Below are 13,378 nucleotides of genomic sequence, written 5' to 3'. Positions count from 1 at the left end.
AACCCGAATCCGAACCCGAACCCTGACCCTAACCCGAACCCGAAACCGAACCCTGACCCCATCCCGAACCCGAACCCGAACCCAATCCCGAACCCTAACCCAAACCCGATCCCGAACCCTAACCCGAACCCGAACCCTAACCCGAACCCGAACCCTAACCCTAACCCCTAACCCTAACCCTAACCCAAACCCTAACCCGAACCCTAACCCGAACCCGAATCCGAACCCGAACCCTGACCCGAACCCGAACCCTAACCCTAACCCCGAACCCTAACCCGAACCCTAACCCGAACCCGAATCCGAACCCGAACCCTGACCCTAACCCGAACCCGAAACCGAACCCTGACCCAATCCCGATCCCGAACCCGAACCCGAATCCGAACCCGAACCCGAACCCTAACCCTAACCCCAAACCCCTAACCCCAACCTGAGGAACACAGCATTGAGACACATTTGACAAAAACCCACGTCCAACGAAATATATTTTCTTCATGTGCAAACCCTATCATAACTGCTTTCGGCAAGGTAAGGAAAATGTCATATGCTTATCTGTAAGAAACAACAGTGCCCTGGAACAGTCTGAGCCCTAATATCAGCACTGTGCTTTTGGTAGCGGGAGTTAAAGCGGAGGCAAACAGCACTAAGACACATTTGGCAAAAATCGTGTTCCAACGAATAATATTTTCTTCCCTTTCAAACCCTAACGTAAGTGGTTAGGGCCAGATAAATAAATGCCATACACTTATCTGTAAGAAACAACAGTGCCCAGGAACGGGTTTCCACGTGAAGAAAATATTTCTCGTTGGAACTCCGCTTTTTTACTTTACCTTCCACAACCCCTTGTGATAGGGTTTCCACGTTAAGAAAATCGTTTTCATTGGAAGCCGGTTTTTCCCAAATGTGTCTAAGTGCTGTTTTCCTCGGGTTTCACTCATGCTACCAAAAGCCCAGTGATGATGTTAGGGCTTAGACTGTTCCTGGGTAATGTTGTTTCTTACACATAACGGTGTGGCATTTTCTTTACATTGCCCAAACCACATATAATAGGGTTTCAACATGAAGAAAATATTTTTCGTTGGAAGCGGTTTTTTGTCAAATGTGTCTCGATACCGTGTTGCTTGGGATTAACTAATGCTACTAAAAGCACAATGCTGATATGAGGGCTCAGACCGTACCTGGACACTCCTGTTTCTCACAGATAAGCCTATGGCATTTTCTTTACATTAGCACAAACAATTATGATACAGTTTGCAAAGGGAAAATATATTTCATTGAAAGGCGGTTTTTGCCAAATTTTCTCAGTGCTGTTTGCGTCGGTTTTAAGTCATGATACCAAAAGAACAGTGATGATCTTAGGGCTCAGACCGTCCATGGGCACTGTTATTTCTTACAAATAAGTGTATGGCACATCCTTCACCTTTCCACAACAACGTAAGATAGAGTTTGCACATCAAGAAATATATTTAATTGGAACCCGTTTTTGCCAAATATGTCTCAATACTATGTCCTCAGCACTTGGGAACAAGTCTGCACGTGGAGAAGGACTTTCTCGTGGGAAGCCGGTTTTTGTCAAATGTGTCCCAGTGCTGTGCTCCTCTCTTTTCACTCCTGCTGCCAGAAGCCCAGGGAGGAGGGGAGGGCTTAGAACATGGCTGGGCACTGGGGTTTCTTCCAGAGAAGGGGATGGCATTTGCTTTCCCTTGATACCACCCCTTGGGATAGGGTCTGCACCTCAGGAAAGCTCTTTCCGTGGGAAGCCGGCTTTCTGCCCAACGGGCCTCAGGGCCGTGGGCCTCGGGGGTCCCTCCGGCTCATCAGAACACAGGGACGAGGTGAGGGGCTTAGACCATGCCTGGGCCATGTTGTTTCTTCCACCTGGGTGTGTGGCATTTTCTTGAACTGGCTCCCCCCACTTGGGATAGGTTTTCTACAGCAAGAGCATATTGTTCGTCGGAAGCCGTTTGGGCCCCAGGGGTCTCCGGGCTGTGTTCGTTGGGGTGGAACTCCTGCTAGCAAAACCGCCGGGATGAGGGAAGGGCTCAGACTGTGCCTGGGCCCTGTGGTCTCTTCCAGGTCAGTGTATGGCATTTCCTTCACCTTGCCACAGGCACTGGGGAGCATGTATGCACGTGGAGAATGACTTTTTCATGGGAAGCCGGTTTCTGTCAAAGAGTCCCAGTGCTATGCTCCTCTCTTTTCACTCCTGCTGCCAGAAGCCCAGGGAGGATGGGAGGGCTTAGAACATGGCTGGGCACTGTGGTTTCTTCCAGAGAAGTGGAGGGCATTTGCATTACCTTGCCACAACCACTTGGGATAGGGTCTGCACCTCAGGAAAACTGTATCCGTGGGAAGCCGGCTTTTTGCAAAGGGGTCTCAGGGCCGTGGGCCTCGGGTGTCCCTCCAGCTCCCCAAAGCACAGGGACGAGGTGAGGGGCTTAGACCATGCCTGGGCAATGTTGTTTCTTACACCTGGGTGTGTGGCATTTTGTTGACCTGGCTACCCCCACTTGGGATAGGTTTTCCACAGCAAGCGCCTATTGTTCGTCGGAAGCCGTTCTTGCCCCAGGGGTCTCCGGGCTGTGTTCGTTGTGGTGGAACTCCTGCTAACAAAACCGCCGGGATGAGGCAAGGGCTCAGACTGTGCCTGGGCCCTGTGGTCTATTCCATGTCAGTGTATGGCATTTCCTTCACCTTGCCACAGGCACTGGGAAGCATGTCTACACGTGGAGAAGGACTTCCTCGTGGGAAGCCGGTTTCTGTCAAAGAGTCCCAGTGCTGTGCTCCTCTCTTTTCACTCCTGCTGCCAGAAGCCCAGTGAGGAGGGGAGGGCTTAGAACATGGCTGGGCACTGGGGTTTCTTCCAGAGAAGGGGATGGCATTTGCTTTCCCTTTCCACCACCCCTTGGGATAGGGTCTGCACCTCAGGAAAGCTGTTTCCTTGGGAAGCCGTCTTTCTGCCCAACGGGCCTCAGGGCCGTGGGCCTCGGGGGTCCCTCCAGATCCCCAAAGCACAGGGACGAGGTGAGGGGCTTAGACCATGCCTGGGCAATGTTATTTCATCCACCTGGGTGTGTGGCATTTTGTTGACCTGGCTACCCCCACTTGGGATAGGTTTTCCACAGCAAGAGCATATTGTTTGTCGGAAGCCGTTTGGGCCCCAGGGGGTCTCCGGGCTGTGTTCCTTGGGGTTGAACTCCTGCTAGCAAAACCACTGGGATGAGGGAAGGGCTCAGACTGTGCCTGGGCCCTGTGGTCTCTTCCAGGTCAGTGTATGGCATTTCTTTCACCTTGCCACAGACACTGGGGAGAATTTCTGCACGTGGAGAAGGACTTCCTCGTGGGAAGCCAGTTTCTGTCAAAGGGTCCCATTGCTCTACTCCTCTCTTTTCACTCCTGCTGCCAGAAGCCCAGGGAAGAGGGGAGGGCTTAGAACATCCCTGGGCACTGGGGTTTCTTTCAGAGAAGGGGATGGCATTTGCTTTCCCTTGCCACCACCCCTTGGGATAGGGGCTGCACCTCAGGAAAGCTGTTTCCGTGGGAAGCCGGCTTTCTGCCCAACGGGCCTCAGGGCCGTGGGCCTCGGCTGTCCCTCCGGCTCCCCAAAGCACAGGGACGAGGTGAGGGCCTTAGACCATGAATGGGCCATGTTGTTCCTTCCACCTGGTTGTGCGGCATTTTGTTGACCTGGCTACCCCCACTTGGGATAGGTTTTCCACAGCAAGAGCATATTGTTTGTCGGAAGCCGTTTGGGCCCCAGGGGGGCTCCGGGCTGTGTTCCTTGGGGTTGAACTCCTGCTAGCAAAACCACTGGGATGAGGGAAGGGCTCAGACTGTGCCTGGGCCCTGTGGTCTCTTCCAGGTCAGTGTATGGCATTTCTTTCACCTTGCCACAGGCACCTGGGAGCATGTCTGCACGTGGAGAAAGACTTTCCCGTGGGAAGCCCGTTTTTGTCAAACGGGTCCCAGTGCTCTGCTCCTCTCTTTTCACTCCTGCTGCCAGAAGCCCAGGGAGGATGGGAGGGCTTAGAACATGGCTGGGCACTGTGGTTTCTTCCAGAGAAGTGGAGGGCATTTGCTTTACCTGGCCACAACCACTTGGGATAGGGTCTGCACCTCAGGAAAACTGTTTCCGTGGGAAGCCGGCTTTTTGCAAAGGGGTCTCAGGGCCATGGGCTCGGCTGTCCCTCCGGCTCCCCAAAGCACAGGGACGAGGTGAGGGGCTTAGACCATGCCTGGGCAATGTTGTTTCTTATACCTGGGTGTGTGGCATTTTGTTGAGCTGGCTACCCCCACTTGGGATAGGTTTTCCACAGGAAGCACCTATTGTTCGTTGGACGCCGTTTTTGCCCCAGGGGTCTCCGGGCTGTGTTCATTGGGGTTGAACTCCTGCTAGCAAAACCGCCGGGTTGAGGGAAGGGTTCAGACTGTGCCTGGGCCCTGTGGTCTCTTCCAGGTCAGTGTATGGCATTTCCTTCCCCTTTCCCCAGGCACCTGGGAGCATGTCTGCACGTGGAGAAAGACTTTCCCGTGGGAAGCCGGTTTTTGTCAAACGGGTCCCAGTGCTCTGCTCCTCTCTTTTCACTCCTGCTGCCAGAAGCCCAGGGAGGATGGGAGGGCTTAGAACATGGCTGGGCACTGTGGTTTCTTCCAGAGAAGTGGAGGGCATTTGCTTTACCTTGCCACAACCACTTGTGAGAGGGTCTGCACTTCAGGAAAACTGTTTCCATGGGAAACCGGCTTTTTGCAAAGGGGTCTCAGGGCCGTGGGCCTCGGGTGTCCCTCCGGCTCCCCAAAGCACAGGGACGAGGTGAGGGGCTTAGACCATGCCTGGGGAATGTTGTTTCTTACACATGGGTGTGTGGCATTGTTTACCTGGGTACCCCCACTTGGGATAGGTGTTCCACAGTAAGCACCGATTGTTCGTCGGAAGCCGTTTTTGCCCCAGGGGTCTCCGGGCTGTGTTCGTTGGGGGTTGAACTCCTGCTAGCAAAACCGCCGGGATGAGGGAAGGGTTCAGACTGTGCCTGGGCCCTGTGGTCTCTTCCAGGTCAGTGTATGGCATTTCCTTCCCCTTGCCACAGGCACCTGGGAGCATGTCTGCACGTGGAGAAAGACTTTCCCGTGGGAAGCCGTTTTTTGTTAAACGGGTCCCAGTGCTCTGCACCTCTCTTTTCACTCCTGCTGCCAGAAGCCCAGGGAGGATGGGAGGGCTTAGAACATGGCTGGGCACTGTGGTTTCTTCCAGAGAAGTGGAGGGCATTTGCTTTACCTTGCCACAACCACTTGTGAGATGGTCTGCACCTCAGGAAAACTGTTTCCGTGGGAAGCCGGCTTTTTGCAAAGGGGTCTCAGGGCCGTGGGCCTCGGCTGTCCCTCCGGCTCCCCAAAGCACAGGGACGAGGTGAGGGGCTTAGACCATGCCTGGGCAATGTTGTTTCTTACACCTGGGTGTGTGGCATTTTGTTTACCTGGCTACCCCCACTTGGGATAGGTGTTCCCCAGCAAGCACCTATTGTTCGACGGACGCCGTTTTTGCCCCATGGGTCTCCGGGCTGTGTTCGTTGGGGTTGAACTCCTGCTAGCAAAACCGCCGGGATGAGGGAAGGGTTCAGACTGTGCCTGGACCCTGTGGTCTCTTCCAGGTCAGTGTATGGCATTTACTTCCCCTTGCCACAGGCACCTGGGAGCATGTCTGCACGTGGAGAAAGACTTTCCCGTGGGAAGCCGGTTTTTGTCAAACGGGTCCCAGTGCTCTGCTCCTCTCTTTTCACTCCTGCTGCCAGAAGCCCAGGGAGGATGGGAGGGCTTAGAACATGGCTGGGCACTGTGGTTTCTTCCAGAGAAGTGGAGGGCATTTGCTTTACCTGGCCACAACCCCTTGGGATAGGGTCTGCACCTCGCGAAAACTGTTTCCGTGGGAAGCCGGCTTTTTGCAAAGGGGTCTCTGGGCCAAGGGCCTCAGGTGTCCCTCCGGCTCCCCAAGCACAGGGACGAGGTGAGGGGCTTAGACCATGCCTGGGCAATGTTGTTCTTACACCTGGGTGTGTGGCATTTTGTTGACCTGGCTACCCACACTTGGGATAGGTTTTCCACAGGAAGCACCTATTGTTCGTCAGACGCCGTTTTTGCCCCAGGGGTCTCCGGGCTGTGTTCCTTGGGGTTGAACTCTTGCTAGCAAAACCGCCGGGTTGAGGGAAGGTTTCAGACTGTGCCTGGGCCCTGTGGTCTCTTCCAGGTCAGTGTATGGCATTTCCTTCCCCTTGCCACAGGCACCTGGGAGCATGTCTGCACGTGGAGAAAGACTTTTCCGTGGGAAGCCGGTTTTTGTCAAACGGGTCCCAGTGCTCTGCTCCTCTCTTTTCACTCCTGCTGCCAGAAGCCCAGGGAGGATGGGAGGGCTTTGAACATGGCTGGGCACTGTGGTTTCTTCCAGAGAAGTGGAGGGCATTTGCTTTACCTTGCCACAACCACTTGGGATAGGGTCTGCACCTCAGGAAAACTGTTTCCGTGGGAAACCGGCTTTTTGCAAAGGGGTCTCAGGGCCGTGGGCCTCGGGTGTCCCTCCGGCTCCCCAAAGCACAGGGACGAGGTGAGGGGCTTAGACCATGCCTGGGCAATGTTGTTTCTTACACCTGGGTGTGTGGCATTTTGTTGAGCTGGCTACCCCTCTTGGGAGAGGTTTTCCACAGCAAGCACCTGTTGTTCGTCGGAAGCCGTTTTTGCCCCAGGGGTCTCCGGGCTGTGTTCATTGGGGTTGAACTCCTGCTAGCAAAACCGCCGGGTTGAGGGAAGGGTTCAGACTGTGCCTGGGCCCTGTGGTCTCTTCCAGGTCAGTGTATGGCATTTCCTTCCCCTTGCCACAAGCACCTGGGAGTATGTCTGCACGTGGAGAAAGACTTTCCCGTGGGAAGCCGTTTTTTGTCAAACGGGTCCCAGTGCTCTGCTCCTCTCTTTTCACTCCTGCTGCCAGAAGCCCAGGGAGGATGGGAGGGCTTAGAACATGGCTGGGCACTATGGTTTCTTCCAGAGAAGTGGAGGGCATTTGCTTTATCTTGCCACAACCACTTGGGTTAGGGTCTGCACCTCAGGAAAACTGTTTCCGTGGGAAGCCGGCTTTTTGAAAAGGGGTCTCAGGGCCGTGGGCCTCGGCTGTCCCTCCGGCTCCCCAAAGCACAGGGACGAGGTGAGGGGCTTAGACCGTGCCTGGGCAATGTTGTTTCTTACACCTTGGTGTGTGGCATTCTTTACCTGGGTACCCCCACTTGGGATAGGTGTTCCACAGCAAGCACCGATTGTTCGTCGGAAGCCGTTTTTGCCTCAGGGGTCTCCGGGCTGTGTTCGTTGGGGTTGAACTCCTGCTAGCAAAACCGCCGGGATGAGGGAAGGGCTCAGACTGTGCCTGGGCCCTGTGGTCTCTTCCAGGTCAGTGTATGGCATTTCCTTCCCCTTGCCACAGGCACCTGGGAGTATGTCTGCACGTCGAGAAAGACTTTCCCGTGGGAAGCCGGTTTTTGTCAAACGGGTCCCAGTGCTCTGCTCCTCTCTTTTCACTCCTGCTGCCAGAAGCCCAGGGAGGATGGGAGGGCTTAGAACATGGCTGGGCACTGTGGTTTCTTCCAGAGAAGTGGAGGGCATTTGCTTTACCTTGCCACAACCACTTGGGATAGGGTCTGCACCTCAGGAAAACTGTTTCCATGGGAAGCCGGCTTTTTGCAAAGGGGTTTCTCTGCAGTGGGCCTCGGGTGTCCCTCGGCTCCCCAAAGCACAGGGACGAGGTGAGGGGCTTAGACCATGCCTGGGCAATGTTGTTTCTTACACCTGGGTGTGTGGCATTGTTTACCTGGCTACCCCCACTTGGGATAGGTGTTCCACAGCAAGCACCTATTGTTCGCCGGAAGCCTTTTTTGCCCCAGGGGTCTCCGGACTGTGTTCGTTGGGGTTGAACTCCTGATAGCAAAACCGCCGGATTGAGGGAAGGGTTCAGACTGTGCCTGGGCCCTGTGGTCTCTTCCAGGTCAGTGTTTGGCATTTCCTTCCCCTTGCCCCAGGCACCTGGGAGCATGTCTGCACGTGGAGAAAGACTTTCCCGGGGAAAGCCGGTTTTTGTCAAACGGGTCCCAGTGCTCTTCTCCACTCTTTTCACTCCTGCTGCCAGAAGCCCAGGGACGTTGGGAGGGATTAGAACATGGCTGGGCACTGTGGTTTCTTCCAGAGAAGTGGAGGGCATTTGCTTTACCTGGCCACAACCACTTGGGATAGGGTCTGCACCTCAGGAAAACTGTTTCCGTGGGAAGCCGGCTTTTTGCAAAGGGGTCTCAGGGCCATGGGCTCGGCTGTCCCTCCGGCTCTCCAAAGCACAGGGACGAGGTGAGGGGCTTAGACCATGCCTGGGCAATGTTGTTTCTTCCACCTGGTTGTGTGGCATTTTGTTGAGCTGGCTACCCCCACTTGGGATAGGTTTTCCACAGGAAGCACCTATTGTTCGTTGGACGCCGTTTTTGCCCCAGGGGTCTCCGGGCTGTGTTCCTTGGGGTTGAACTCCTGCTAGCAAAACCGCCGGGTTGAGGGAAGGGTTCAGACTGTGCCTGGGCCCTGTGGTCTCTTCCAGGTCAGTGTATGGCATTTCCTTCCCCTTGCCCCAGGCACCTGGGAGCATGTCTGCACGTGGAGAAAGGCTTTACCGTAGGAAGCCGTTTTTGTCAAACGGGTCCCAGTGCTCTGCTCCTCTCTTTTCACTCCTGCTGCCAGAAGCCCAGGGAGGATGGGAGGGCTTAGAACATGGCTGGGCACTGTGGTTTCTTCCAAAGAAGTGGAGGGCATTTGCTTTACCTTGCCACAACCACTTGTGAGAGGGTCTGCACTTCAGGAAAACTGTTTCCTTCGGAAACCAGCTTTTTGCAAAGGGGTTTCTCTGCAGTGGGCCTCGGGTGTCCCTCCGGCTCCCCAAAGCACAGGGACGAGGTGAGGGGCTTAGACCATGCCTGGGCAATGTTGTTTCTTACACGTGGGTGTGTGGCATTGTTTACCTGGGTACCCCCACTTGGGATAGGTGTTCCACAGCAAGCACCTATTGTTCGCCGGAAGCCTTTTTTGCCCCAGGGGTCTCCGGACTGTGTTCGTTGGGGTTGAACTCCTGCTAGCAAAACCGCCGGATTGAGGGAAGGGTTCAGACTGTGCCTGGGCCCTGTGGTCTCTTCCAGGTCAGTGTATGGCATTTCCTTCCCCTTTCCCCAGGCACCTGGGAGCATGTCTGCACGTGGAGAAAGACTTTCCCGTGGGAAGCCGGTTTTTGTCAAACGGGTCCCAGTGCTCTGCTCCTCTCTTTTCACTCCTGCTGCCAGAAGCCCAGGGAGGATGGGAGGGCTTAGAACATGGCTGGGCACTGTGGTTTCTTCCAGAGAAGTGGAGGGCATTTGCTTTACCTTGCCACAACCACTTGTGAGAGGGTCTGCACTTCAGGAAAACTGTTTCCGTGGGAAACCAGCTTTTTGCAAAGGGGTCTCAGGGCCGTGGGCCTCGGGTGTCCCTCCGCCTCCCCAAAGCACAGGGACGAGGTGAGGGGCTTAGACCATGCCTGGGCAATGTTGTTTCTTACACCTGGGTGTGTCGCATTTTGTTGACCTGGCTACCCACACTTGGGATAGGTTTTCCACAGCAAGCGCCTATTGTTCGTCGGAACCGTTTTTGCCTCAGGGGTCTCCGGGCTGTGTTCCTTGGGGTTGAACTCCTGCTAGCAAAACCGCCGGGTTGAGGGAAGGGTTCAGACTGTGCCTGGGCCCTGTGGTCTCTTCCAGGTCAGTGTATGGCATTTCCTTCCCCTTGCCCCAGGCACCTGGGAGCATGTCTGCACGTGGAGAAAGACTTTCCTGTGGGAAGCCGTTTTTTGTCAAACGGGTCCCAGTGCTCTGCTCGTCTCTTTTCACTCCTGCTACCAGAAGCCCAGGGAGGATGGGAGGGCTTAGAACATGGCTGGGCACTGTGGTTTCTTCCAGAGAAGTGGAGGGCATTTGCTTTACCTTGCCACAACCACTTGTGAGAGGGTCTGCACCTCAGGAAAACTGTTTCCGTGGGAAGCCGGCTTTTTGCAAAGGGGTTTCTCTGCAGTGGGCCTCGGGTGTCCCTCGGCTCCCCAAAGCACAGGGACGAGGTGAGGGGCTTAGACCATGCCTGGGCAATGTTGTTTCTTACACCTGGGTGTGTGGCATTGTTTACCTGTCTACCCCCACTTGGGATTGGTGTTCCACAGCAAGCACCTGTTGTTGGTCGGAAGCCTTTTTTGCCCCAGGGTTCTCTGGGCTGTGTTCCTTGGGGGTTGAACTCCTGCTAGCAAAACCGCTGGGTTGAGGGAAGGGTTCAGACTGTGCCTGGGCCCTGTGGTCTCTTCTAGGTCAGTGTATGGCATATCCTTCCCCTTGCCCCAGGCACCTGGGAGCATGTCTGCACGTGGAGAAAGACTTTCCCGTGGAAAGCCGGTTTTTGTCAAACGGGTCCCAGTGCTCTTCTCCACTCTTTTCACTCCTGCTGCCAGAAGCCCAGGGAGGATGGGAGGGCTTAGAACATGGCTGGGCACTGTGGTTTCTTCCAGAGAAGTGGAGGGCATTTGCTTTACCTTGCCACAACCACTTGGTATAGGGTCTGCACCTCAGGAAAACTGTTTCCGTGGGAAGCCGGCTTTTTGCAAAGGGGTCTCAGGGCCATGGGCTCGGCTGTCCCTCCGGCTCCCCATAGCACAGGGACGAGGTGAGGGGCTTAGACCATGCCTGGGCAATCTTGTTTCTTATACCTGGGTGCGTGGCATTTTGTTGACCTGGCTACCCCCACTTGGGATAGGTTTTCCACAGGAAGCACCTATTGTTCGTTGGACGCCGTTTTTGCCCCAGGGGTCTCCGGGCTGTGTTCATTGGGGTTGAACTCCTGCTAGCAAAACCGCCGGGTTGAGGGAAGGGTTCAGACTGTGCCTGGGCCCTGTGGTCTCTTCCAGGTCAGTGTATGGCATTTCCTTCCCCTTTCCCCAGGCACCTGGGAGCATGTCTGCACGTGGAGAAAGACTTTCCCGTGGGAAGCCGGTTTTTTTCAAACGGGTCCCAGTGCTCTGCTCCTCTCTTTTCACTCCTGCTGCTAGAAGCCCAGGGAGGATGGGAGGGCTTAGAACATGGCTGGGCACTGTGGTTTCTTCCAGAGAAGTGGAGGGCATTTGCTTTACCTTGCCACAACCACTTGTGAGAGGGTCTGAACTTCAGGAAAACTGTTTCCGTGGGAAACCGGCTTTTTGCAAAGGGGTCTCAGGGCCGTGGGCCTCGGGTGTCCCTCCGGCTCCCCAAAGCACAGGGACAAGGTGAGGGGCTTAGACCATGCCTGGGCAATGTTGTTTCTTACACCTGGGTGTGTGGCATTTTGTTGAGCTGGCTACCCCCACTTGGGATAGGTTTTCCACAGGAAGCACCTATTGTTCGTTGGACGCCGTTTTTGCCCCAGGGGTCTCCGGGCTGTGTTCATTGGGGTTGAACTCCTGCTAGCAAAACCGCCGGGTTGAGGGAAGGGTTCAGACTGTGCCTGGGCCCTGTGGTCTCTTCCAGGTCAGTGTATGGCATTTCCTTCCCCTTTCCCCAGGCACCTGGGAGCATGTCTGCACGTGGAGAAAGACTTTCCCGTGGGAAGCCGGTTTTTGTCAAACGGGTCCCAGTGCTCTGCTCCTCTCTTTTCACTCCTGCTGCTAGAAGCCCAGGGAGGATGGGAGGGCTTAGAACATGGCTGGGCACTGTGGTTTCTTCCAGAGAAGTGGAGGGCATTTGCTTGACCTTGCCACAACCACTTGTGAGAGGGTCTGCACTTCAGGAAAACTGTTTCCGTGGGAAACCGGCTTTTTGAAAAGGGGTCTCAGGGCCGTGGGCCTCGGGTGTCCCTCCGGCTCCCCAAAGCACAGGGACAAGGTGAGGGGCTTAGACCATGCCTGGGCAATGTTGTTTCTTACACCTGGGTGTGTGGCATTTTGTTGAGCTGGCTACCCCCACTTGGGAGAGGTTTTCCACAGCAAGCATCTGTTGTTCGTCGGAAGCCGTTTTTGCCCCAGGGATCTCCGGGCTGTGTTCATTGGGGTTGAACTCCTGCTAGCAAAACCGCCGGGTTGAGGGAAGGGTTCAGACTGTGCCTGGGCCCTGTGGTCTCTTCCAGGTCAGTGTATGGCATTTCCTTCCCCTTGCCACAAGCACCTGGGAGTATGTCTGCACGTGGAGAAAGACTTTCCCATGGGAAGCCGTTTTTTGTCAAACGGGTCCCAGTGCTCTGCTCCTCTCTTTTCACTCCTGCTGCCAGAAGCCCAGGGAGGATGGGAGGGCTTAGAACATGGCTGGGCACTGTGGTTTCTTCCAGAGAAGTGGAGGGCATTTGCTTTACCTTGCCACAACCACTTGGGTTAGGGTCTGCACCTCAGGAAAACTGTTACCGTGGGAAGCCGGCTTTTTGAAAAGGGGTCTCAGGGCCGTGGGCCTCGGCTGTCCCTCCGGCTCCCCAAAGCACAGGGACGAGGTGAGGGGCTTAGACCGTGCCTGGGCAATGTTGTTTCTTACACCTGGGTGTGTGGCATTCTTTACCTGGGTACCCCCACTTGGGATAGGTGTTCCATAGCAAGCACCGATTGTTCGTCGGAAGCCGTTTTTGCCCCAGGGGTCTCCGGGCTGTGTTCGTTGGGGTTGAACTCCTGCTAGCAAAACCGCCGGGATGAGGGAAGGGTTCAGACTGTGCCTGGGCCCTGTGGTCTCTTCCAGGTCAGTGTATGGCATTTCCTTCCCCTTGCCACAGGCACCTGGGTGCATGTCTGCCCGTGGAGAAAGACTTTCCCGTGGGAAGCCGGTTTTTGTTAAACGGGTCCCAGTGCTCTGCTCCTCTCTTTTCACTCCTGCTGCCAGAAGCCGAGGGAGGATGGGAGGGCTTAGAACATGGCTGGGCACTGTGGTTTCTTCCAGAGAAGTGGAGGGCATTTGCTTTACCTTGCCACAACCACTTGTGAGAGGGTCTGCACCTCAGGAAAACTGTTTCCGTGGGAAGCCGGCTTTTTGCAAAGGGGTCTCAGGGCCGTGGGCCTCGGGTGTCCCTCCGGCTCCCCAAACCACAAGGACGAGGTGAGGGGCTTAGACCATGCCTGGGCAATGTTGTTTCTTCCACCTGGGTGTGTGGCATTTTTTTAAGCTGGCTACCCCTACTTGGGATAGGTTTTCCACAGCAAGCAGCTATTGTTCCTCGGAAGCCGTTTTTGCCCCAGGGGTCTCCGGGCTGTGTTCGTTGGTGTTAAACTCCTGCTAGCAAAGCCGCCGGGATGAGGGAAGGGTTCAGACTGTGCCTGGGCCCTGTGGTCTCTTCCAGGTCAGGGTATGGCATTTCC

This window comes from Ursus americanus, chromosome 19 (genome assembly GCF_024610735.1).
Source record: "Ursus americanus isolate L20-20 chromosome 19, mUrsAme1.1.p, whole genome shotgun sequence".
Lineage (NCBI taxonomy): Eukaryota > Metazoa > Chordata > Mammalia > Carnivora > Ursidae > Ursus > Ursus americanus.
This window is presented reverse-complemented; position numbering follows the sequence as displayed.